General features: G+C 45.0%; 57 non-coding genes across 57 annotated transcripts; all 57 read right to left on the bottom strand.

Annotated features, from left to right (window-relative positions):
* Positions 1-81: 81 nt before the first annotated feature.
* Positions 82-154, bottom strand: Trnaa-agc (transfer RNA alanine (anticodon AGC)). Its single transcript has one exon. It is a non-coding gene; the product is annotated as a tRNA-Ala (tRNA).
* A 253-nt stretch (positions 155-407) lies between these two features.
* Positions 408-480, bottom strand: Trnaa-agc (transfer RNA alanine (anticodon AGC)). The gene has a single exon. It is a non-coding gene; the product is annotated as a tRNA-Ala (tRNA).
* A 90-nt stretch (positions 481-570) lies between these two features.
* Trnaa-agc (transfer RNA alanine (anticodon AGC)) lies at positions 571-643 on the bottom strand. The gene has a single exon. It is a non-coding gene; the product is annotated as a tRNA-Ala (tRNA).
* Positions 644-896: 253 nt separating this feature from the next.
* On the bottom strand, positions 897-969 carry Trnaa-agc (transfer RNA alanine (anticodon AGC)). Its single transcript has one exon. It is a non-coding gene; the product is annotated as a tRNA-Ala (tRNA).
* A 253-nt stretch (positions 970-1222) lies between these two features.
* Trnaa-agc (transfer RNA alanine (anticodon AGC)) lies at positions 1223-1295 on the bottom strand. Its single transcript has one exon. It is a non-coding gene; the product is annotated as a tRNA-Ala (tRNA).
* Positions 1296-1548: 253 nt separating this feature from the next.
* Trnaa-agc (transfer RNA alanine (anticodon AGC)) lies at positions 1549-1621 on the bottom strand. Its single transcript has one exon. It is a non-coding gene; the product is annotated as a tRNA-Ala (tRNA).
* Positions 1622-2199: 578 nt separating this feature from the next.
* Trnaa-agc (transfer RNA alanine (anticodon AGC)) lies at positions 2200-2272 on the bottom strand. The gene has a single exon. It is a non-coding gene; the product is annotated as a tRNA-Ala (tRNA).
* A 90-nt stretch (positions 2273-2362) lies between these two features.
* Trnaa-agc (transfer RNA alanine (anticodon AGC)) lies at positions 2363-2435 on the bottom strand. The gene has a single exon. It is a non-coding gene; the product is annotated as a tRNA-Ala (tRNA).
* Positions 2436-2525: 90 nt separating this feature from the next.
* Trnaa-agc (transfer RNA alanine (anticodon AGC)) lies at positions 2526-2598 on the bottom strand. The gene has a single exon. It is a non-coding gene; the product is annotated as a tRNA-Ala (tRNA).
* Positions 2599-3177: 579 nt separating this feature from the next.
* Positions 3178-3250, bottom strand: Trnaa-agc (transfer RNA alanine (anticodon AGC)). Its single transcript has one exon. It is a non-coding gene; the product is annotated as a tRNA-Ala (tRNA).
* A 90-nt stretch (positions 3251-3340) lies between these two features.
* Trnaa-agc (transfer RNA alanine (anticodon AGC)) lies at positions 3341-3413 on the bottom strand. Its single transcript has one exon. It is a non-coding gene; the product is annotated as a tRNA-Ala (tRNA).
* Positions 3414-3666: 253 nt separating this feature from the next.
* Positions 3667-3739, bottom strand: Trnaa-agc (transfer RNA alanine (anticodon AGC)). Its single transcript has one exon. It is a non-coding gene; the product is annotated as a tRNA-Ala (tRNA).
* A 253-nt stretch (positions 3740-3992) lies between these two features.
* Trnaa-agc (transfer RNA alanine (anticodon AGC)) lies at positions 3993-4065 on the bottom strand. Its single transcript has one exon. It is a non-coding gene; the product is annotated as a tRNA-Ala (tRNA).
* A 416-nt stretch (positions 4066-4481) lies between these two features.
* Positions 4482-4554, bottom strand: Trnaa-agc (transfer RNA alanine (anticodon AGC)). Its single transcript has one exon. It is a non-coding gene; the product is annotated as a tRNA-Ala (tRNA).
* A 90-nt stretch (positions 4555-4644) lies between these two features.
* Trnaa-agc (transfer RNA alanine (anticodon AGC)) lies at positions 4645-4717 on the bottom strand. The gene has a single exon. It is a non-coding gene; the product is annotated as a tRNA-Ala (tRNA).
* A 253-nt stretch (positions 4718-4970) lies between these two features.
* On the bottom strand, positions 4971-5043 carry Trnaa-agc (transfer RNA alanine (anticodon AGC)). Its single transcript has one exon. It is a non-coding gene; the product is annotated as a tRNA-Ala (tRNA).
* Positions 5044-5296: 253 nt separating this feature from the next.
* On the bottom strand, positions 5297-5369 carry Trnaa-agc (transfer RNA alanine (anticodon AGC)). The gene has a single exon. It is a non-coding gene; the product is annotated as a tRNA-Ala (tRNA).
* Positions 5370-5622: 253 nt separating this feature from the next.
* Positions 5623-5695, bottom strand: Trnaa-agc (transfer RNA alanine (anticodon AGC)). The gene has a single exon. It is a non-coding gene; the product is annotated as a tRNA-Ala (tRNA).
* A 251-nt stretch (positions 5696-5946) lies between these two features.
* Positions 5947-6019, bottom strand: Trnaa-agc (transfer RNA alanine (anticodon AGC)). The gene has a single exon. It is a non-coding gene; the product is annotated as a tRNA-Ala (tRNA).
* Positions 6020-6761: 742 nt separating this feature from the next.
* Trnaa-agc (transfer RNA alanine (anticodon AGC)) lies at positions 6762-6834 on the bottom strand. Its single transcript has one exon. It is a non-coding gene; the product is annotated as a tRNA-Ala (tRNA).
* Positions 6835-6923: 89 nt separating this feature from the next.
* On the bottom strand, positions 6924-6996 carry Trnaa-agc (transfer RNA alanine (anticodon AGC)). Its single transcript has one exon. It is a non-coding gene; the product is annotated as a tRNA-Ala (tRNA).
* A 90-nt stretch (positions 6997-7086) lies between these two features.
* Positions 7087-7159, bottom strand: Trnaa-agc (transfer RNA alanine (anticodon AGC)). Its single transcript has one exon. It is a non-coding gene; the product is annotated as a tRNA-Ala (tRNA).
* A 416-nt stretch (positions 7160-7575) lies between these two features.
* Positions 7576-7648, bottom strand: Trnaa-agc (transfer RNA alanine (anticodon AGC)). The gene has a single exon. It is a non-coding gene; the product is annotated as a tRNA-Ala (tRNA).
* Positions 7649-7738: 90 nt separating this feature from the next.
* Trnaa-agc (transfer RNA alanine (anticodon AGC)) lies at positions 7739-7811 on the bottom strand. The gene has a single exon. It is a non-coding gene; the product is annotated as a tRNA-Ala (tRNA).
* Positions 7812-8064: 253 nt separating this feature from the next.
* Positions 8065-8137, bottom strand: Trnaa-agc (transfer RNA alanine (anticodon AGC)). The gene has a single exon. It is a non-coding gene; the product is annotated as a tRNA-Ala (tRNA).
* A 253-nt stretch (positions 8138-8390) lies between these two features.
* Trnaa-agc (transfer RNA alanine (anticodon AGC)) lies at positions 8391-8463 on the bottom strand. Its single transcript has one exon. It is a non-coding gene; the product is annotated as a tRNA-Ala (tRNA).
* Positions 8464-8552: 89 nt separating this feature from the next.
* Trnaa-agc (transfer RNA alanine (anticodon AGC)) lies at positions 8553-8625 on the bottom strand. The gene has a single exon. It is a non-coding gene; the product is annotated as a tRNA-Ala (tRNA).
* Positions 8626-9528: 903 nt separating this feature from the next.
* On the bottom strand, positions 9529-9601 carry Trnaa-agc (transfer RNA alanine (anticodon AGC)). The gene has a single exon. It is a non-coding gene; the product is annotated as a tRNA-Ala (tRNA).
* Positions 9602-9854: 253 nt separating this feature from the next.
* Trnaa-agc (transfer RNA alanine (anticodon AGC)) lies at positions 9855-9927 on the bottom strand. Its single transcript has one exon. It is a non-coding gene; the product is annotated as a tRNA-Ala (tRNA).
* Positions 9928-10017: 90 nt separating this feature from the next.
* Trnaa-agc (transfer RNA alanine (anticodon AGC)) lies at positions 10018-10090 on the bottom strand. The gene has a single exon. It is a non-coding gene; the product is annotated as a tRNA-Ala (tRNA).
* A 90-nt stretch (positions 10091-10180) lies between these two features.
* Trnaa-agc (transfer RNA alanine (anticodon AGC)) lies at positions 10181-10253 on the bottom strand. Its single transcript has one exon. It is a non-coding gene; the product is annotated as a tRNA-Ala (tRNA).
* Positions 10254-10343: 90 nt separating this feature from the next.
* Positions 10344-10416, bottom strand: Trnaa-agc (transfer RNA alanine (anticodon AGC)). Its single transcript has one exon. It is a non-coding gene; the product is annotated as a tRNA-Ala (tRNA).
* A 90-nt stretch (positions 10417-10506) lies between these two features.
* On the bottom strand, positions 10507-10579 carry Trnaa-agc (transfer RNA alanine (anticodon AGC)). Its single transcript has one exon. It is a non-coding gene; the product is annotated as a tRNA-Ala (tRNA).
* A 90-nt stretch (positions 10580-10669) lies between these two features.
* Positions 10670-10742, bottom strand: Trnaa-agc (transfer RNA alanine (anticodon AGC)). The gene has a single exon. It is a non-coding gene; the product is annotated as a tRNA-Ala (tRNA).
* A 90-nt stretch (positions 10743-10832) lies between these two features.
* Positions 10833-10905, bottom strand: Trnaa-agc (transfer RNA alanine (anticodon AGC)). The gene has a single exon. It is a non-coding gene; the product is annotated as a tRNA-Ala (tRNA).
* A 416-nt stretch (positions 10906-11321) lies between these two features.
* Trnaa-agc (transfer RNA alanine (anticodon AGC)) lies at positions 11322-11394 on the bottom strand. The gene has a single exon. It is a non-coding gene; the product is annotated as a tRNA-Ala (tRNA).
* A 90-nt stretch (positions 11395-11484) lies between these two features.
* On the bottom strand, positions 11485-11557 carry Trnaa-agc (transfer RNA alanine (anticodon AGC)). The gene has a single exon. It is a non-coding gene; the product is annotated as a tRNA-Ala (tRNA).
* Positions 11558-11647: 90 nt separating this feature from the next.
* On the bottom strand, positions 11648-11720 carry Trnaa-agc (transfer RNA alanine (anticodon AGC)). The gene has a single exon. It is a non-coding gene; the product is annotated as a tRNA-Ala (tRNA).
* Positions 11721-11810: 90 nt separating this feature from the next.
* Trnaa-agc (transfer RNA alanine (anticodon AGC)) lies at positions 11811-11883 on the bottom strand. Its single transcript has one exon. It is a non-coding gene; the product is annotated as a tRNA-Ala (tRNA).
* Positions 11884-11973: 90 nt separating this feature from the next.
* On the bottom strand, positions 11974-12046 carry Trnaa-agc (transfer RNA alanine (anticodon AGC)). Its single transcript has one exon. It is a non-coding gene; the product is annotated as a tRNA-Ala (tRNA).
* Positions 12047-12136: 90 nt separating this feature from the next.
* On the bottom strand, positions 12137-12209 carry Trnaa-agc (transfer RNA alanine (anticodon AGC)). The gene has a single exon. It is a non-coding gene; the product is annotated as a tRNA-Ala (tRNA).
* A 416-nt stretch (positions 12210-12625) lies between these two features.
* On the bottom strand, positions 12626-12698 carry Trnaa-agc (transfer RNA alanine (anticodon AGC)). The gene has a single exon. It is a non-coding gene; the product is annotated as a tRNA-Ala (tRNA).
* Positions 12699-12788: 90 nt separating this feature from the next.
* Trnaa-agc (transfer RNA alanine (anticodon AGC)) lies at positions 12789-12861 on the bottom strand. The gene has a single exon. It is a non-coding gene; the product is annotated as a tRNA-Ala (tRNA).
* Positions 12862-12951: 90 nt separating this feature from the next.
* On the bottom strand, positions 12952-13024 carry Trnaa-agc (transfer RNA alanine (anticodon AGC)). Its single transcript has one exon. It is a non-coding gene; the product is annotated as a tRNA-Ala (tRNA).
* Positions 13025-13277: 253 nt separating this feature from the next.
* On the bottom strand, positions 13278-13350 carry Trnaa-agc (transfer RNA alanine (anticodon AGC)). Its single transcript has one exon. It is a non-coding gene; the product is annotated as a tRNA-Ala (tRNA).
* Positions 13351-13440: 90 nt separating this feature from the next.
* Positions 13441-13513, bottom strand: Trnaa-agc (transfer RNA alanine (anticodon AGC)). Its single transcript has one exon. It is a non-coding gene; the product is annotated as a tRNA-Ala (tRNA).
* A 253-nt stretch (positions 13514-13766) lies between these two features.
* Trnaa-agc (transfer RNA alanine (anticodon AGC)) lies at positions 13767-13839 on the bottom strand. Its single transcript has one exon. It is a non-coding gene; the product is annotated as a tRNA-Ala (tRNA).
* Positions 13840-13929: 90 nt separating this feature from the next.
* Positions 13930-14002, bottom strand: Trnaa-agc (transfer RNA alanine (anticodon AGC)). The gene has a single exon. It is a non-coding gene; the product is annotated as a tRNA-Ala (tRNA).
* Positions 14003-14092: 90 nt separating this feature from the next.
* Trnaa-agc (transfer RNA alanine (anticodon AGC)) lies at positions 14093-14165 on the bottom strand. The gene has a single exon. It is a non-coding gene; the product is annotated as a tRNA-Ala (tRNA).
* A 90-nt stretch (positions 14166-14255) lies between these two features.
* On the bottom strand, positions 14256-14328 carry Trnaa-agc (transfer RNA alanine (anticodon AGC)). The gene has a single exon. It is a non-coding gene; the product is annotated as a tRNA-Ala (tRNA).
* A 253-nt stretch (positions 14329-14581) lies between these two features.
* Positions 14582-14654, bottom strand: Trnaa-agc (transfer RNA alanine (anticodon AGC)). The gene has a single exon. It is a non-coding gene; the product is annotated as a tRNA-Ala (tRNA).
* A 90-nt stretch (positions 14655-14744) lies between these two features.
* Trnaa-agc (transfer RNA alanine (anticodon AGC)) lies at positions 14745-14817 on the bottom strand. The gene has a single exon. It is a non-coding gene; the product is annotated as a tRNA-Ala (tRNA).
* Positions 14818-15070: 253 nt separating this feature from the next.
* On the bottom strand, positions 15071-15143 carry Trnaa-agc (transfer RNA alanine (anticodon AGC)). Its single transcript has one exon. It is a non-coding gene; the product is annotated as a tRNA-Ala (tRNA).
* Positions 15144-15233: 90 nt separating this feature from the next.
* Positions 15234-15306, bottom strand: Trnaa-agc (transfer RNA alanine (anticodon AGC)). Its single transcript has one exon. It is a non-coding gene; the product is annotated as a tRNA-Ala (tRNA).
* A 90-nt stretch (positions 15307-15396) lies between these two features.
* Trnaa-agc (transfer RNA alanine (anticodon AGC)) lies at positions 15397-15469 on the bottom strand. The gene has a single exon. It is a non-coding gene; the product is annotated as a tRNA-Ala (tRNA).
* A 253-nt stretch (positions 15470-15722) lies between these two features.
* Trnaa-agc (transfer RNA alanine (anticodon AGC)) lies at positions 15723-15795 on the bottom strand. Its single transcript has one exon. It is a non-coding gene; the product is annotated as a tRNA-Ala (tRNA).
* A 90-nt stretch (positions 15796-15885) lies between these two features.
* Positions 15886-15958, bottom strand: Trnaa-agc (transfer RNA alanine (anticodon AGC)). Its single transcript has one exon. It is a non-coding gene; the product is annotated as a tRNA-Ala (tRNA).
* Positions 15959-16129: the final 171 nt, after the last annotated feature.

A 16129-nucleotide genomic window follows, 5' to 3' on the forward strand; every position in this document is an offset into this window, starting at 1 on the left:
GGGTTCATTATATCTATCCTATCTCAGTTGTTGACATATTTTCGTGTCTGATAAAAGAAAGCAATTCTTCATGTTTAAAACTGGAGGCGGCGGGTATCGATCCCGGTACCTCTCGCATGCTAAGCGAGCGCTCTACCATCTGAGCTACGCCCCCTTCGAAGAAGGGTTCATTATATCTATTCAAACTCAGTTGTTGACATATTTTCGTGTCTTAAAAAAGAAAGCAATTCTTCATATTTAAAACTGGAGGCGCCGGGTATCGATCCCGGTACCTCTCGCATGCTAAGAGCGCGCTCTACCATCTGAGCTACGCCCCCTTCGAAGAAGGGTTCATTATATCTAGTCAAACTCACTTGTTCACATATTTTCGTGTCTGAAAAAAGAAAGCAATTCTTCATTTTTAAAACTGGAGGTGCCGGGTTTCGATCCCAGGACCTCTCGCATGCTAAGCGAGCGCTCTACCATCTGAGCTACGCCCCCTTCGAAGAAGTGTTCATTATATCTATTCAAACTGAGTTGTTGACATATTTTCCTGTCTGAAAAAAGAAAGCAATTCTTCATATTTAAAACTGGAAGCGCCGGATATCGATCCCGGTACCTCTCGCATGCTAAGCGAGCGCTCTACCATCTGAGCTACGCCCCCTTCGAAGAAGGGTTCATTATATCTATTCAAACTGAGTTGTTGACATATTTTCGTGTCTGAAAAAAGAAAGCAATTCTTCTTATTTAAAACTAGAGGCGCCGAGTATCGATCCCGGTACCTCTCGCATGCTAAGCAAGCGCTCTACCATCTGAGCTACGCCCCCTTCGAAGAAGGGTTCATTATATCTATTCAAACTCAGTTGTTGACATATTTTCGTGTCTGAAAAAAGAAAGCAATTCTTCATATTTAAAACTGGAGGCGCCGGGTATCGATCCCGGTACCTCTCGCATGCTAAGCGAGCGCTCTACCATCTGAGCTACGCCCCCTTCGAAGAAGGGCTCATTATATCTATTCGAACTCAGTTGTTACCATATTTTCGTGTATGAAAAAAGAAAGCAATTCTTCATGTTTAAAACAGGAGGCGAAGGGTATCTATCCCGGTACCTCTCGCATGCTAAGCGAGCGCTCTACCATCTGAGCTACGCCCCCTTCGAAGAAGGGTTCATTATATCTATTCAAACTCAGTTGTTCACATATTTTCGTGTCTGAAAAAAGAAAGCAATTCTTCATGTTTAAAACTGGAGGTGCCGGGTTTCGATCCCAGGACCTCTCGCATGCTAAGCGAGCGCTCTACCATCTGAGCTACGCCCCCTTCGAAGAAGTGTTCATTATATCTATTCAAACTGAGTTGTTGACATATTTTCGTGTCTGAAAAAAGAAAGCAATTCTTCTTATTTAAAACTAGAGGCGCCGAGTATCGATCCTGGTACCTCTCGCATGCTAAGCAAGCGCTCTACCATCTGAGCTACGCCCCCTTCGAAGAAGGGTTCATTATATCTATTCAAACTCAGTTGTTGACATATTTTCGTGTCTTAAAAAAGAAAGCAATTCTTCATATTTAAAACTGGAGGCGCCGGGTATCGATCCCGGTACCTCTCGCATGCTAAGCGAGCGCTCTACCATCTGAGCTACGCCCCCTTCGAAGAAGGGTTCATTATATCTATTCGAACTCAGTTGTTACCATATTTTCGTGTATGAAAAAAGAAAGCAATTCTTCATGTTTAAAACAGGAGGCGAAGGGTATCTATCCCGGTACCTCTCGCATGCTAAGCGAGCGCTCTACCATCTGAGCTACGCCCCCTTCGAAGAAGGGTTCATTATATCAATTCAAACTCAGTTGTTGACATATTTTCGTGTCTGAAAAAAGAAAGCAATTCTTCATATTTCAAACTGGAGGCGCCGGATATCGATCCCGGTACCTCTCGCATGCTAAGCGAGCGCTCTACCATGTGAGCTACGCTCCCTTTGAAGAAGGGTTCATTATATCTATTCAAACTCAGTTGTTGACATCTTTTCGTGTCTGAAAAAAAAAGCAATTCTTCATATTTAAAACTGGAGGATCCGGGTATCGATCCCGGTACCTCTCGCATGCTAAGCGAGCGCTCTTCCATCTGAGCTACGCCCCCTTCGAAGAAGGGTTCATTATATCTATCCTAACTCAGTTGTTGACATATTTTCGTGTCTGAAAAAAGAAGGCAATTCTTCATGTTTAAAACTGGAGGCGCCGGGTATCGATCCCGGTACCTCTCGCATGCTAAGCGAGCGCTCTACCATCTGAGCTACGCCCCCTTCGAAGAAGGGTTCATTATATCTATTCAAACTCAGTTGTTGACATATTTTCGTGTCTGAAAAAAGAAAGCAATTCTTCATGTTTAAAACTGGAGGCACCGGGTAACGATCCCGGTACCTCTCGCATGCTAAGCGAGCGCTCTACCATCTGAGCTACGCCCCCTTCGAAGAAGGGTTCATTATATCTATCCTAACTCAGTTGTTGACATATTTTCGTGTCTGAAAAAAGAAGGCAATTCTTCATGTTTAAAAATGGAGGCGCCGGGTATCGATCCCGGTACCTCTCGCATGCTAAGCGAGCGTTCTACCATCTGAGCTACGCCCCCTTCGAAGAAGGGTTCATTATATCTATCCTAACTCAGTTGTTGACATATTTTCGTGTCTGAAAAAAGAAAGCAATTCTTCATGTTTAAAACTGGAGGCGCCGGGTATCGAGCCCGGTACCTCTCGCATGCTAAGCGAGCGCTCTACCATCTGAGCTATATCCCCCTCGATGAAGGGTACATTCTATCTATTGAAACTCAGTTGTTGACATATTTTCGTGTCTGAAAAAAGAAAGCAATTCTTTATGTTTAAAACGGGAGGCGCCGGGTATCGATCCCGGTACCTCTCGTACGCTAAGCGAGCGCTCTACCATCTGAGCTACGCCCCCTTCGAAGAAGGGTTCATTATATTTATTCAAACTCAGTTGTTGACATATTTTCGTGTCTGAAAAAAGAAAGCAATTCTTCATGTTTGAAACTGGAGGCGCCGGGCATCGATCTCGGTACCTCTCGCATGCTAAGCGAGCGCTCTACCATCTGAGCTATATCCCCCTCGATGAAGGGTTCATTATATATATTCAAACTCAGTTGTTGGCATATTTTCGTGTCTGAAAAAAGAAAGCAATTCTACATGTTTAAAACTGGAGGCGCCGGGTATCGATCCCGGTCCCTCTCGCATGCTAAGCGAGCGCTCTACCATCTGAGCTACGCCCCCTTCGAAGAAGGGTTCATTATATCTATCCTAACTCAGTTGTTGACATATTTTCGTGTCTGAAAAAAGAAAGCAATTCTTCATGTTTAAAAATGGAGGCGCCGGGTATTGATCCCGGTACCTCTCGCATGCTAAGCGAGCGCTCTACCATCTGAGCTACGCCCCCTTCGAAGAAGGGTACATTCTATCTATTGAAACTCAGTTGTTGACATATTTTCGTGTCTGAAAAAAGAAAGCAATTCTTTATGTTTAAAACGGGAGGCGCCGGGTATCGATCCCGGTACCTCTCGTACGCTAAGCGAGCGCTCTACCATCTGAGCTACGCCCCCTTCGAAGAAGGGTTCATTATATCTATTCAAACTCAGTTGTTGACATATTTTCGTGTCTGAAAAAAGAAAGCAATTCTTTATGTTTAAAACTGGAGGCGCCGGGTATCGATCCCGGTACCTCTCGCATGCTAAGCGAGCGCTCTACCATCTGAGCTACGCCCCCTTCGAAGAAGCGTTCATTCTATCTATTCAAACTCAGTTGTTGACATATTTTCGTGTCTGAAAAAAGAAAGCAATTCTTTATGTTTAAAACTGGAGGCGCAGGGCATCGATCCCGGTACCTCTCGCATGCTAAGCAAGCGCTCTACCATCTGAGCTACGCCCCCTTCGTAGAAGGGTTCATTATATCTATCCTAACTCAGTTGTTGACATATTTTCGTGTCTGAAAAAAGAAAGCAATACTTCATATTTAAAACTGGAGGCGCCGGGTATCGATCCCGTTACCTCTCGCACGCTAAGCGAGCGCTCTACCATCTGAGCTACGCCCCCTTCGAAGAAGGGTTCATTATATCTATTCAAACTGAGTTGTTCACATATTTTCGTGTCTTAAAAAAGAAAGCAATTCTTCATGTTTAAAACTGGAGGCGCCGGGTATCGATCCCGGTACCTCTCGCATGCTAAGAGCGCGCTCTACCATCTGAGCTACGCCCCCTTCGAAGAAGGGTTCATTATATCTATTCAAACTCAGTTGTTCACATATTTTCGTGTCTTAAAAAAGAAAGCAATTCTTCATGTTTAAAACTGGAGGCGCCGGGTATCGATCCCGGTACCTCTCGCATGCTAAGAGCGCGCTCTACCATCTGAGCTACGCCCCCTTCGAAGAAGGGTTCATTATATCTATTCAAACTCAGTTGTTCACATATTTTCGTGTCTGAAAAAAGAAAGCAATTCTTCATGTTTAAAACTGGAGGTGCCGGGTTTCGATCCCGGGACCTCTCGCATGCTAAGCGAGCGCTCTACCATCTGAGCTACGCCCCCTTCGAAGAAGGGTTCATTATATCTATCCTAACTCAGTTGTTGACATATTTTCGTGTCTGAAAAAAGAAAGCAATTCTTCATGTTTAAAAATGGAGGCGCCGGGTATTGATCCCGGTACCTCTCGCATGCTAAGCGAGCGCTCTACCATTTGAGCTACGCCCCCTTCGAAGAAGGGTACATTCTATCTATTCAAACTCAGTTGTTGACATATTTTCGTGTCTGAAAAAAGAAAGCAATTCTTTATGTTTAAAACGGGAGGCGCCGGGTATCGATCCCGGTACCTCTCGTACGCTAAGCGAGCGCTCTACCATCTGAGCTACGCCCCCTTCGAAGAAGGGTTCATTATATCTATTCAAACTCAGTTGTTGACATATTTTCGTGTCTGAAAAAAGAAAGCAATTCTTTATGTTTAAAACTGGAGGCGCCGGGTATCGATCCCGGTACCTCTCGCATGCTAAGCGAGCGCTCTACCATCTGAGCTACGCCCCCTTCGAAGAAGCGTTCATTCTATCTATTCAAACTCAGTTGTTGACATATTTTCGTGTCTGAAAAAAGAAAGCAATTCTTTATGTTTAAAACTGGAGGCGCAGGGCATCGATCCCGGTACCTCTCGCATGCTAAGCAAGCGCTCTACCATCTGAGCTACGCCCCCTTCGAAGAAGGGTTCATTATATCTATCCTAACTCAGTTGTTGACATATTTTCGTGTCTGAAAAAAGAAAGCAATACTTCATATTTAAAACTGGAGGCGCCGGGTATCGATCCCGTTACCTCTCGCACGCTAAGCGAGCGCTCTACCATCTGAGCTACGCCCCCTTCGAAGAAGGGTTCATTATATCTATTCAAACTGAGTTGTTCACATATTTTCGTGTCTTAAAAAAGAAAGCAATTCTTCATGTTTAAAACTGGAGGCGCCGGGTATCGATCCCGGTACCTCTCGCATGCTAAGAGCGCGCTCTACCATCTGAGCTACGCCCCCTTCGAAGAAGGGTTCATTATATCTATTCAAACTCAGTTGTTCACATATTTTCGTGTCTGAAAAAAGAAAGCAATTCTTCATGTTTAAAACTGGAGGTGCCGGGTTTCGATCCCGGGACCTCTCGCATGCTAAGCGAGCGCTCTACCATCTGAGCTACGCCCCCTTCGAAGAAGTGTTCATTATATCTATTCAAACTGAGTTGTTGACATCTTTTCGTGTCTGAAAAAAGAAAGCAATTCTTCATATTTAAAACTGGAAGCGCCGGATATCGATCCCGGTACCTCTCGCATGCTAAGCGAGCGCTCTACCATCTGAGCTACGTCCCCTTCGAAGAAGGGCTCATTATATCTATTCAAACTCAGTTGTTGACATACTTTCGTGTGAAAAAAGAAAGCAATTCTTCTTATTTAAAACTGGAGGCGCCGAGTATCGATCCCGGTACCTCTCGCATGCTAAGCGAGCGCTCTACCATCTGAGCTACGCCCCCTTCGAAGAAGGGTTCATTATATCTATTCAAATTGAGTTGTTCACATATTTTCGTGTCTGAAAAAAGAAAGCAATTCTTCATGTTTAAAACTGGAGGCGCCGGGTATCGATCCCGGTACCTATCGCATGCTAAGCGAGCGCTCTACCATCCGAGCTACGCCCCCTTCGAAGAAGGGTTCATTATATCTATCCTAACTCAGTTGTTGACATATTTTCGTATCTGAATAAAGAAAGCAATTCTTCATGTTTAAAACTGCAGGCGCCGGGTATCGATTCCGGTACCCTTCGCATGCTAAGCGAGCGCTCTACCATCTGAGCTACGCCCCCTTCGAAGAAGGGTTCATTATATCTATCCTAACTCAGTTGTTGACATATTTTCGTGTCTGAAAAAAGAAGGCAATTCTTCATGTTTAAAACTGGAGACGCCGGGCATCGATCCCGGTACCTCTCGGATGCTAAGCGAGCGCTCTACCATCTGAGCTACGCCCCCTTCGAAGAAGGGTTCATTATATTTATTCAAACTCAGTTGTTGACATATTTTCGTGTCTGAAAAAAGAAAGCAATTCTTAATGTTTGAAACTGGAGGCGCCGGGCATCGATCTCGGTACCTCTCGCATGCTAAGCGAGCGCTCTACCATCTGAGCTATATCCCCCTCGATGAAGGGTTCATTATATATATTCAAACTCAGTTGTTGGCATATTTTCGTGTCTGAAAAAAGAAACCAATTCTTCATGTTTAAAACTGGAGGCGCCGGGTATCGATCCCGGTCCCTCTCGCATGCTAAGCGAGCGCTCTACCATCTGAGCTACGCCCCCTTCGAAGAAGGGTTCATTATATCTATCCTAACTCAGTTGTTGACATATTTTCGTGTCTGAAAAAAACAGCAATTCTTCATGTTTAAAAATGGAGGCGCCGGGTATCGATCCCGGTACCTCTCGCATGCTAAGCGAGCGCTCTACCATCTGAGCTACGCCCCCTTCGAAGAAGGGTTCATTATATCTATTCAAACTCAGTTGTTGACATATTTTCGTGTCTTAAAAAAGAAAGCAATTCTTCATATTTAAAACTGGAGGCGCCGGGTATCGATCCCGGTACCTCGCGCATGCTAAGCGAGCGCTCTACCATTTGAGCTACGCCCCCTTCGAAGAAGGGTTCATTATATTTATTCAAACTCAGTTGTTGACATATTTTCGTGTCTGAAAAAAGAAAGCAATTCTTCATGTTTGAAACTGGAGGCGCCGGGCATCGATCTCGGTACCTCTCGCATGCTAAGCGAGCGCTCTACCATCTGAGCTATATCCCCCTCGATGAAGGGTTCATTATATATATTCAAACTCAGTTGTTGGCATATTTTCGTGTCTGAAAAAAGAAAGCAATTCTTCATGTTTAAAACTGGAGGCGCCGGGTATCGATCCCGGTACCTCTCGCATGCTAAGAGCGCGCTCTACCATCTGAGCTACGCCCCCTTCGAAGAAGGGTTCATTATATCTATTCAAACTCAGTTGTTCACATATTTTCGTGTCTGAAAAAAGAAAGCAATTCTTCATGTTTAAAACTGGAGGTGCCGGGTTTCGATCCCAGGACCTCTCGCATGCTAAGCGAGCGCTCTACCATCTGAGCTACGCCCCCTTCGAAGAAGTGTTCATTATATCTATTCAAACTGAGTTGTTGACATATTTTCCTGTCTGAAAAAAGAAAGCAATTCTTCATATTTAAAACTGGAAGCGCCGGATATCGATCCCGGTACCTCTCGCATGCTAAGCGAGCGCTCTACCATCTGAGCTACGCCCCCTTCGAAGAAGGGTTCATTATATCTATTCAAACTTAGTTGTTGACATATTTTCGTTTCTGAAAAAAGAAAGCAATTCTTCTTGTTTAAAACTGGAGGCGCCGGGTATCGATTTCGGTACCTCTCGCATGCTAAGCGAGCGCTCTACCATCTGAGCTACGCCCCCTTCGAAGAAGGGTTCATTATATCTATCCTAACTCAGTTGTTGACATATTTTCGTGTCTGAAAAAAGAAAGCAATTCTTCATATTTAAAACTGGAGGCGCCGGGTATCGATCCCGTTACCTCTCGCATGCTAAGCGAGCGCTCTACCATCTGAGCTACGCCCCCTTCGAAGAAGGGTTCATTATATCTATTCAAACTGAGTTGTTCACATATTTTCGTGTCTGAAAAAAGAAAGCAATTCTTCATGTTTAAAACTGGAGGCGCCGGGTATCGATCCCGGTACCTCTCGCATGCTAAGAGCGCGCTCTACCATCTGAGCTACGCCCCCTTCGAAGAAGGGTTCATTATATCTATTCAAACTCAGTTGTTCACATATTTTCGTGTCTGAAAAAAGAAAGCAATTCTTCATGTTTAAAACTGGAGGTGCCGGGTTTCGATCCCAGGACCTCTCGCATGCTAAGCGAGCGCTCTACCATCTGAGCTACGCCCCCTTCGAAGAAGTGTTCATTATATCTATTCAAACTGAATTGTTGACATATTTTCGTGTCTGAAAAAGAAAGCAATTCTTCATATTTAAAACTGGAAGCGCCGGATATCGATCCCGGTACCTCTCGCATGCTAAGCGAGCGCTCTACCATCTGAGCTACGCCCCCTTCGAAAAAGGGTTCATTATATCTATTCAAACTCAGTTGTTGACATACTTTCGTGTCTGAAAAAAGAAAGCAATTCTTCTTATTTAAAACTAGAGGCGCCGAGTATCGATCCCGGTACCTCTCGCATGCTAAGCAAGCGCTCTACCATCTGAGCTACGCCCCCTTCGAAGAAGGGTTCATTATATCTATTCAAACTCAGTTGTTGACATATTTTCGTATCTGAATAAAGAAAGCAATTCTTCATGTTTAAAACTGCAGGCGCCGGGTATCGATTCCGGTACCTCTCGCATGCTAAGCGAGCGCTCTACCATCTGAGCTACGCCCCCTTCGAAGAAGGGTTCATTATATCTATTCGAACTCAGTTGTTACCATATTTTCGTGTCTGAAAAAAGAAAGCAATTCTTCATGTTTAAAACAGGAGGCGAAGGGTATCGATCCCGGTACCTCTCGCATGCTAAGCGAGCGCTCTACCATCTGAGCTACGCCCCCTTCGAAGAAGGGTTCATTATATCAATTCAAACTCAGTTGTTGACATATTTTCGTGTCTGAAAAAAGAAAGCAATTCTTCATATTTCAAACTGGAGGCGCCGGATATCGATCCCGGTACCTCTCGCATGCTAAGCGAGCGCTCTACCATGTGAGCTACGCTCCCTTCGAAGAAGGGTTCATTATATCTATTCAAACTCAGTTGTTGACATCTTTTCGTGTCTGAAAAAAAAGCAATTCTTCATATTTAAAACTGGAGGATCCGGGTATCGATCCCGGTACCTCTCGCATGCTAAGCGAGCGCTCTTCCATCTGAGCTACGCCCCCTTCGAAGAAGGGTTCATTATATCTATCCTAACTCAGTTGTTGACATATTTTCGTGTCTGAAAAAAGAAGGCAATTCTTCATGTTTAAAACTGGAGGCGCCGGGTATCGATCCCGGTACCTCTCGCATGCTAAGCGAGCGCTCTACCATCTGAGCTACGCCCCCTTCGAAGAAGGGTTCATTATATCTATTCAAACTCAGTTGTTGACATATTTTCGTGTATGAAAAAAGAAAGCAATTCTTCATGTTTAAAACTGGAGGCACCGGGTAACGATCCCGGTACCTCTAGCATGCTAAGCGAGCGCTCTACCATCTGAGCTACGCCCCCTTCGAAGAAGGGTTCATTATATCTATCCTAACTCAGTTGTTGACATATTTTCGTGTCTGAAAAAAGAAGGCAATTCTTCATGTTTAAAACTGGAGGCGCCGGGTATCGATCCCGGCACCTCTCGCATGCTAAGCGAGCGCTCTACCATCTGAGCTACGCCCCCTTCGAAGAAGGGTTCATTATATCTATCCTAACTCAGTTGTTGACATATTTTCGTGTCTGAAAAAAGGAGGCACGTCTTCATGTTTAAAACTGGAGGCGCCGGGTATCGATCCCGGTACCTCTCGCATGCTAAGCGAGCGCTCTACCATCTGAGCTACGCCCCCTTCGAAGAAGGGTTCATTATATCTATTCAAACTCAGTTGTTGACATATTTTCGTGTATGAAAAAAGAAAGCAATTCTTCATGTTTAAAACTGGAGGCGCCGGGTATCGATCCCGGTACCTCTCGCATGCTAAGCGAGCGCTCTACCATCTGAGCTACGCCCCCTTCGAAGAAGGGTTCATTATATCTATCCTAACTCAGTTGTTGACATATTTTCGTGTCTGAAAAAAGAAGGCAATTCTTCATGTTTAAAACTGGAGGCGCCGGGTATCGATCCCGGTACCTCTCGCATGCTAAGCGAGCGCTCTACCATCTGAGCTACGCCCCCTTCGAAGAAGGGTTCATTATATTTATTCAAACTCAGTTGTTGACATATTTTCGTGTCTGAAAAAAGAAAGCAATTCTTCATGTTTAAAACTGGAGGCGCCGGGTATCGATCCCGGTACCTCTCGCATGCTAAGCGAGCGCTCTACCATCTGAGCTACGCCCCCCTCGATTAAGGGTTCATTATATCTATTCAAACTCAGTTGTTGACATATTTTCGTGCCTGAAAAAAGAAAGCAATTCTTCATGTTTAAAACTGGAGGCGCCGGGTATCGATCCCGGTACCTCTCGCATGCTAGGCGAGCGCTCTACCATCTGAGCTACGCCCCCCTCGATTAAGGGTTCATTATATCTATTCAAACTCAGTTGTTGACATATTTTCGTGCCTGAAAAAAGAAAGCAATTCTTCAGGTTTAAAATTGGAGGCGCCGGGTATCGATCCCGGTACCTCTCGCATGCTAAGCGAGCGCTCTACCATCTGAGCTACGCCCCCTTCGAAGAAGGGTTCATTATATCTATTCAAACTCAGTTGTTGACATATTTTCGTGTCTAAAAAAAGAAAGCAATTCTTCATATTTAAAACTGGAGGCGTCGGTTATCGATCCCGGTACCTCTCGCATGCTAAGCGAGCGCTGTACCATCTGAGCTACGCCCCCTTCGAAGAAGGGTTCATTATATCTATCCTAACTCAGTTGTTGACATATTTTCGTGTCTGATAAAAGAAAGCAATTCTTCATGTTTGAAACTGGAGGCGCCGGGCATCGATCTTGGTACCTCTCGCATGCTAAGCGAGCGCTCTACCATCTGAGCTATATCCCCCTCGATGAAGGGTTCATTATATATATTCAAACTCAGTTGTTGGCATATTTTCGTGTCTGAAAAAAGAAAGCAATTCTACATGTTTAAAACTGGAGGCGCCGGGTATCGATCCCGGTCCCTCTAGCATGCTAAGCGAGCGCTCTACCATCTGAGCTACGCCCCCTTCGAAGAAGGGTTCATTATATCTATCCTAACTCAGTTGTTGACATATTTTCGTGTCTGAAAAAAGAAGGCAATTCTTCATGTTTAAAACTGGAGGCGCCGGGTATCGATCCCGGCACCTCTCGCATGCTAAGCGAGCGCTCTACCATCTGAGCTACGCCCCCTTCGAAGAAGGGTTCATTATATCTATCCTAACTCAGTTGTTGACATATTTTCGTGTCTGAAAAAAGGAGGCAATTCTTCATGTTTAAAACTGGAGGCGCCGGGTATCGATCCCGGTACCTCTCGCATGCTAAGCGAGCGCTCTACCATCTGAGCTACGCCCCCTTCGAAGAAGGGTTCATTATATCTATTCAAACTCAGTTGTTGACATATTTTCGTGTATGAAAAAAGAAAGCAATTCTTCATGTTTAAAACTGGAGGCACCGGGTAACGATCCCGGTACCTCTCGCATGCTAAGCGAGCGCTCTACCATCTGAGCTACGCCCCCTTCGAAGAAGGGTTCATTATATCTATCCTAACTCAGTTGTTGACATATTTTCGTGTCTGAAAAAAGAAGGCAATTCTTCATGTTTAAAACTGGAGGCGCCGGGTATCGATCCCGGTACCTCTCGCATGCTAAGCGAGCGCTCTACCATCTGAGCTACGCCCCCTTCGAAGAAGGGTTCATTATATCTATCCTAACTCAGTTGTTGACATATTTTCGTGTCTGAAAAAAGAAGGCAATTCTTCATGTTTAAAACTGGAGGCGCCGGGTATCGATCCCGGTACCTCTCGCATGCTAAGCGAGCGCTCTACCATCTGAGCTACGCCCCCTTCGAAGAAGGGTTCATTATATTTATTCAAACTCAGTTGTTGACATATTTTCGTGTCTGAAAAAAGAAAGCAATTCTTCATGTTTGAAACTGGAGGCGCCGGGCATCGATCTCGGTACCTCTCGCATGCTGAGCGAGCGCTCTACCATCTGAGCTATATCCCCCTCGATGAAGGGTTCATTATATATATTCAAACTCAGTTTTTGGCATATTTTCGTGTCTGAAAAAAGAAAGCAATTCTACATGTTTAAAACTGGAGGCGCCGGGTATCGATCAAGGTCCCTCTCGCATGCTAAGCGAGCGCTCTACCATCTGAGCTACGCCCCCTTCGAAGAAGGGTTCATTATATCTATCCTAACTCAGTTGTTGACATATTTTCGTGTCTGAAAAAAGAAAGCAATTCTTCATGTTTAAAAATGGAGGCGCCGGGTATCGATCCCGGTACCTCTCGCATGCTAAGCGAGCGCTCTACCATCTGAGCTACGCCCCCTTCGAAGAAGGGTACATTCTATCTATTCAAACTCAGTTGTTGACATATTTTCGTGTCTGAAAAAAGAAAGCAATTCTTCATGTTTAAAACTGGAGGCGCCGGGTATCGATCCCGGTACCTCTCGCATGCTAAGCGAGCGCTCTACCATCTGAGCTACGCCCCCCTCGATTAAGGGTTCATTATATCTATTCAAACTCAGTTGTTGACATATTTTCGTGCCTGAAAAAAGAAAGCAATTCTTCAGGTTTAAAATTGGAGGCGCCGGGTATCGACCCCGGTACCTCTCGCATGCTAAGCGAGCGCTCTACCATCTGAGCTACGCCCCCTTCGAAGAAGGGTTCATTATATCTATTCAAACTCAGTTGTTGACATATTTTCGTGTCTTAAAAAAGAAAGCAATTCTTCATATTTAAAACTGGAGGCGTCGGTTATCGATCCCGGTACCTCTCGCATGCTAAGCGAGCGCTCTACCATCTGAGCTACGCCCCCTTCGAAGAAGGGTTCATTATATCTATCCTAACTCAGTTGTTGACATATTTTCGTGTCTGATAAAAGAAAGCAATTCTTCATGTTTAAAACTGGAGGCGCCGGGTATCGATCCCGGTACCTCTCGCATGCTAAGCGAGCGCTCTACCATCTGAGCTACGCCCCCTTCGAAGAAGGGTTCATTATATCTATTCAAACTCAGTTGTTGACATATTTTCGTGTCTGAAAAAAGAAAGCAATTCTTCATGTTTAAAACTGGAGGCGCCGGGTATCGATCCCGGTACCTCTCGCATGCTAAGCGAGCGCTCTACCATCTGAGCTACGCCCCCTTCGAAGAAGGGTTCATTATATTTATTCAAACTCAGTTGTTGACATATTTTCGTGTCTGAAAAAAGAAAGCAATTCTTCATGTTTGAAACTGGAGGCGCCGGGCATCGATCTCGGTACCTCTCGCATGCTAAGCGAGCGCTCTACCATCTGAGCTATATCCCCCTCGATGAAGGGTTCATTATATATATTCAAACTCAGTTGTTGGCATATTTTCGTGTCTGAAAAAAGAAAGCAATTCTACATGTTTAAAACTGGAGGCGCCGGGTATCGATCCCGGTCCCTCTCGTATGCTAAGCGAGCGCTCTACCATCTGAGCTACGCCCCCTTCGAAGAAGGGTTCATTATATCTATCCTAACTCAGTTGTTGACATATTTTCGTGTCTGAAAAAAGAAAGCAATTCTTCATGTTTAAAAATGGAGGCGCCGGGTATCGATCCCGGTACCTCTCGCATGCTAAGCGAGCGCTCTACCATCTGAGCTACGCCCCCTTCGAAGAAGGGTACATTCTATCTATTCAAACTCAGTTGTTGACATATTTTCGTGTCTGAAAAAAGAAAGCAATTCTTCATGTTTAAAACTGGAGGCGCCGGGTATCGATCCCGGTACCTCTCGCATGCTAAGCGAGCGCTCTACCATCTGAGCTACGCCCCCCTCGATTAAGGGTTCATTATATCTATTCAAACTCAGTTGTTGACATATTTTCGTGCCTGAAAAAAGAAAGCAATTCTTCAGGTTTAAAATTGGAGGCGCCGGGTATCGATCCCGGTACCTCTCGCATGCTAAGCGAGCGCTCTACCATCTGAGCTACGCCCCCTTCGAAGAAGGGTTCATTATATCTATTCAAACTCAGTTGTTGACATATTTTCGTGTCTTAAAAAAGAAAGCAATTCTTCATATTTAAAACTGGAGGCGTCGGTTATCGATCCCGGTACCTCTCGCATGCTAAGCGAGCGCTCTACCATCTGAGCTACGCCCCCTTCGAAGAAGGGTTCATTATATCTATCCTAACTCAGTTGTTGACATATTTTCGTGTCTGATAAAAGAAAGCAATTCTTCATGTTTAAAACTGGAGGCGCCGGGTATCGATCCCGGTACCTCTCGCATGCTAAGCGAGCGCTCTACCATCTGAGCTACGCCCCCTTCGAAGAAGGGTTCATTATATCTATTCAAACTCAGTTGTTGACATATTTTCGTGTCTGAAAAAAGAAAGCAATTCTTCATGTTTAAAACTGGAGGCGCCGGGTATCGATCCCGGTACCTCTCGCATGCTAAGCGAGCGCTCTACCATCTGAGCTACGCCCCCTTCGAAGAAGGGTTCATTATATTTATTCAAACTCAGTTGTTGACATATTTTCGTGTCTGAAAAAAGAAAGCAATTCTTCATGTTTGAAACTGGAGGCGCCAGGCATCGATCTCGGTACCTCTCGCATGCTAAGCGAGCGCTCTACCATCTGAGCTATATCCCCCTCGATGAAGGGTTCATTATATATATTCAAACTCAGTTGTTGGCATATTTTCGTGTCTGAAAAAAGAAAGCAATTCTACATGTTTAAAACTGGAGGCGCCGGGTATCGATCCAGGTCCCTCTCGCATGCTAAGCGAGCGCTCTACCATCTGAGCTACGCCCCCTTCGAAGAAGGGTTCATTATATCTATCCTAACTCAGTTGTTGACATATTTTCGTGTCTGAAAAAAGAAAGCAATTCTTCATGTTTAAAACTGGAGGCGCCGGGTATCGATCCCGGTACCTCTCGCATGCTAAGCGAGCGCTCTACCATCTGAGCTACGCCCCCCTCGATTAAGGGTTCATTATATCTATTCAAACTCAGTTGTTGACATATTTTCGTGCCTGAAAAAAGAAAGCAATTCTTCAGGTTTAAAATTGGAGGCGCCGGGTATCGATCCCGGTACCTCTCGCATGCTAAGCGAGCGCTCTACCATCTGAGCTACGCCCCCTTCGAAGAAGGGTTCATTATATCTATTCAAACTCAGTTGTTGACATATTTTCGTGTCTTAAAAAAGAAAGCAATTCTTCATATTTAAAACTGGAGGCGTCGGTTATCGATCCCGGTACCTCTCGCATGCTAAGCGAGCGCTCTACCATCTGAGCTACGCCCCCTTCGAAGAAGGGTTCATTATATCTATCCTAACTCAGTTGTTGACATATTTTCGTGTCTGATAAAAGAAAGCAATTCTTCATGTTTAAAACTGGAGGCGCCGGGTATCGATCCCGGTACCTCTCGCATGCTAAGCGAGCGCTCTACCATCTGAGCTACGCCCCCTTCGAAGAAGGGTTCATTATATCTATTCAAACTCAGTTGTTGACATATTTTCGTGTCTGAAAAAAGAAAGCAATTCTTCATGTTTAAAACTGGAGGCGCCGGGTATCGATCCCGGTACCTCTCGCATGCTAAGCGAGCGCTCTACCATCTGAGCTACGCCCCCATCGATTAAGGGTTCATTATATCTATTCAAACTCAGTTGTTGACATATTTTCGTGTCTGAAAAAAGAAAGCAATTCTTCAGGTTTAAAATTGGAGGCGACGGGTATCGATCCCGGTACCTCTCGCATGCTAAGCGAGCGCTCTACCATCTGAGCTGCGCCCCCTTCGAAGA

Source organism: Argiope bruennichi, chromosome 3, assembly GCF_947563725.1.
Source record: "Argiope bruennichi chromosome 3, qqArgBrue1.1, whole genome shotgun sequence".
Taxonomy (NCBI): domain Eukaryota; kingdom Metazoa; phylum Arthropoda; class Arachnida; order Araneae; family Araneidae; genus Argiope; species Argiope bruennichi.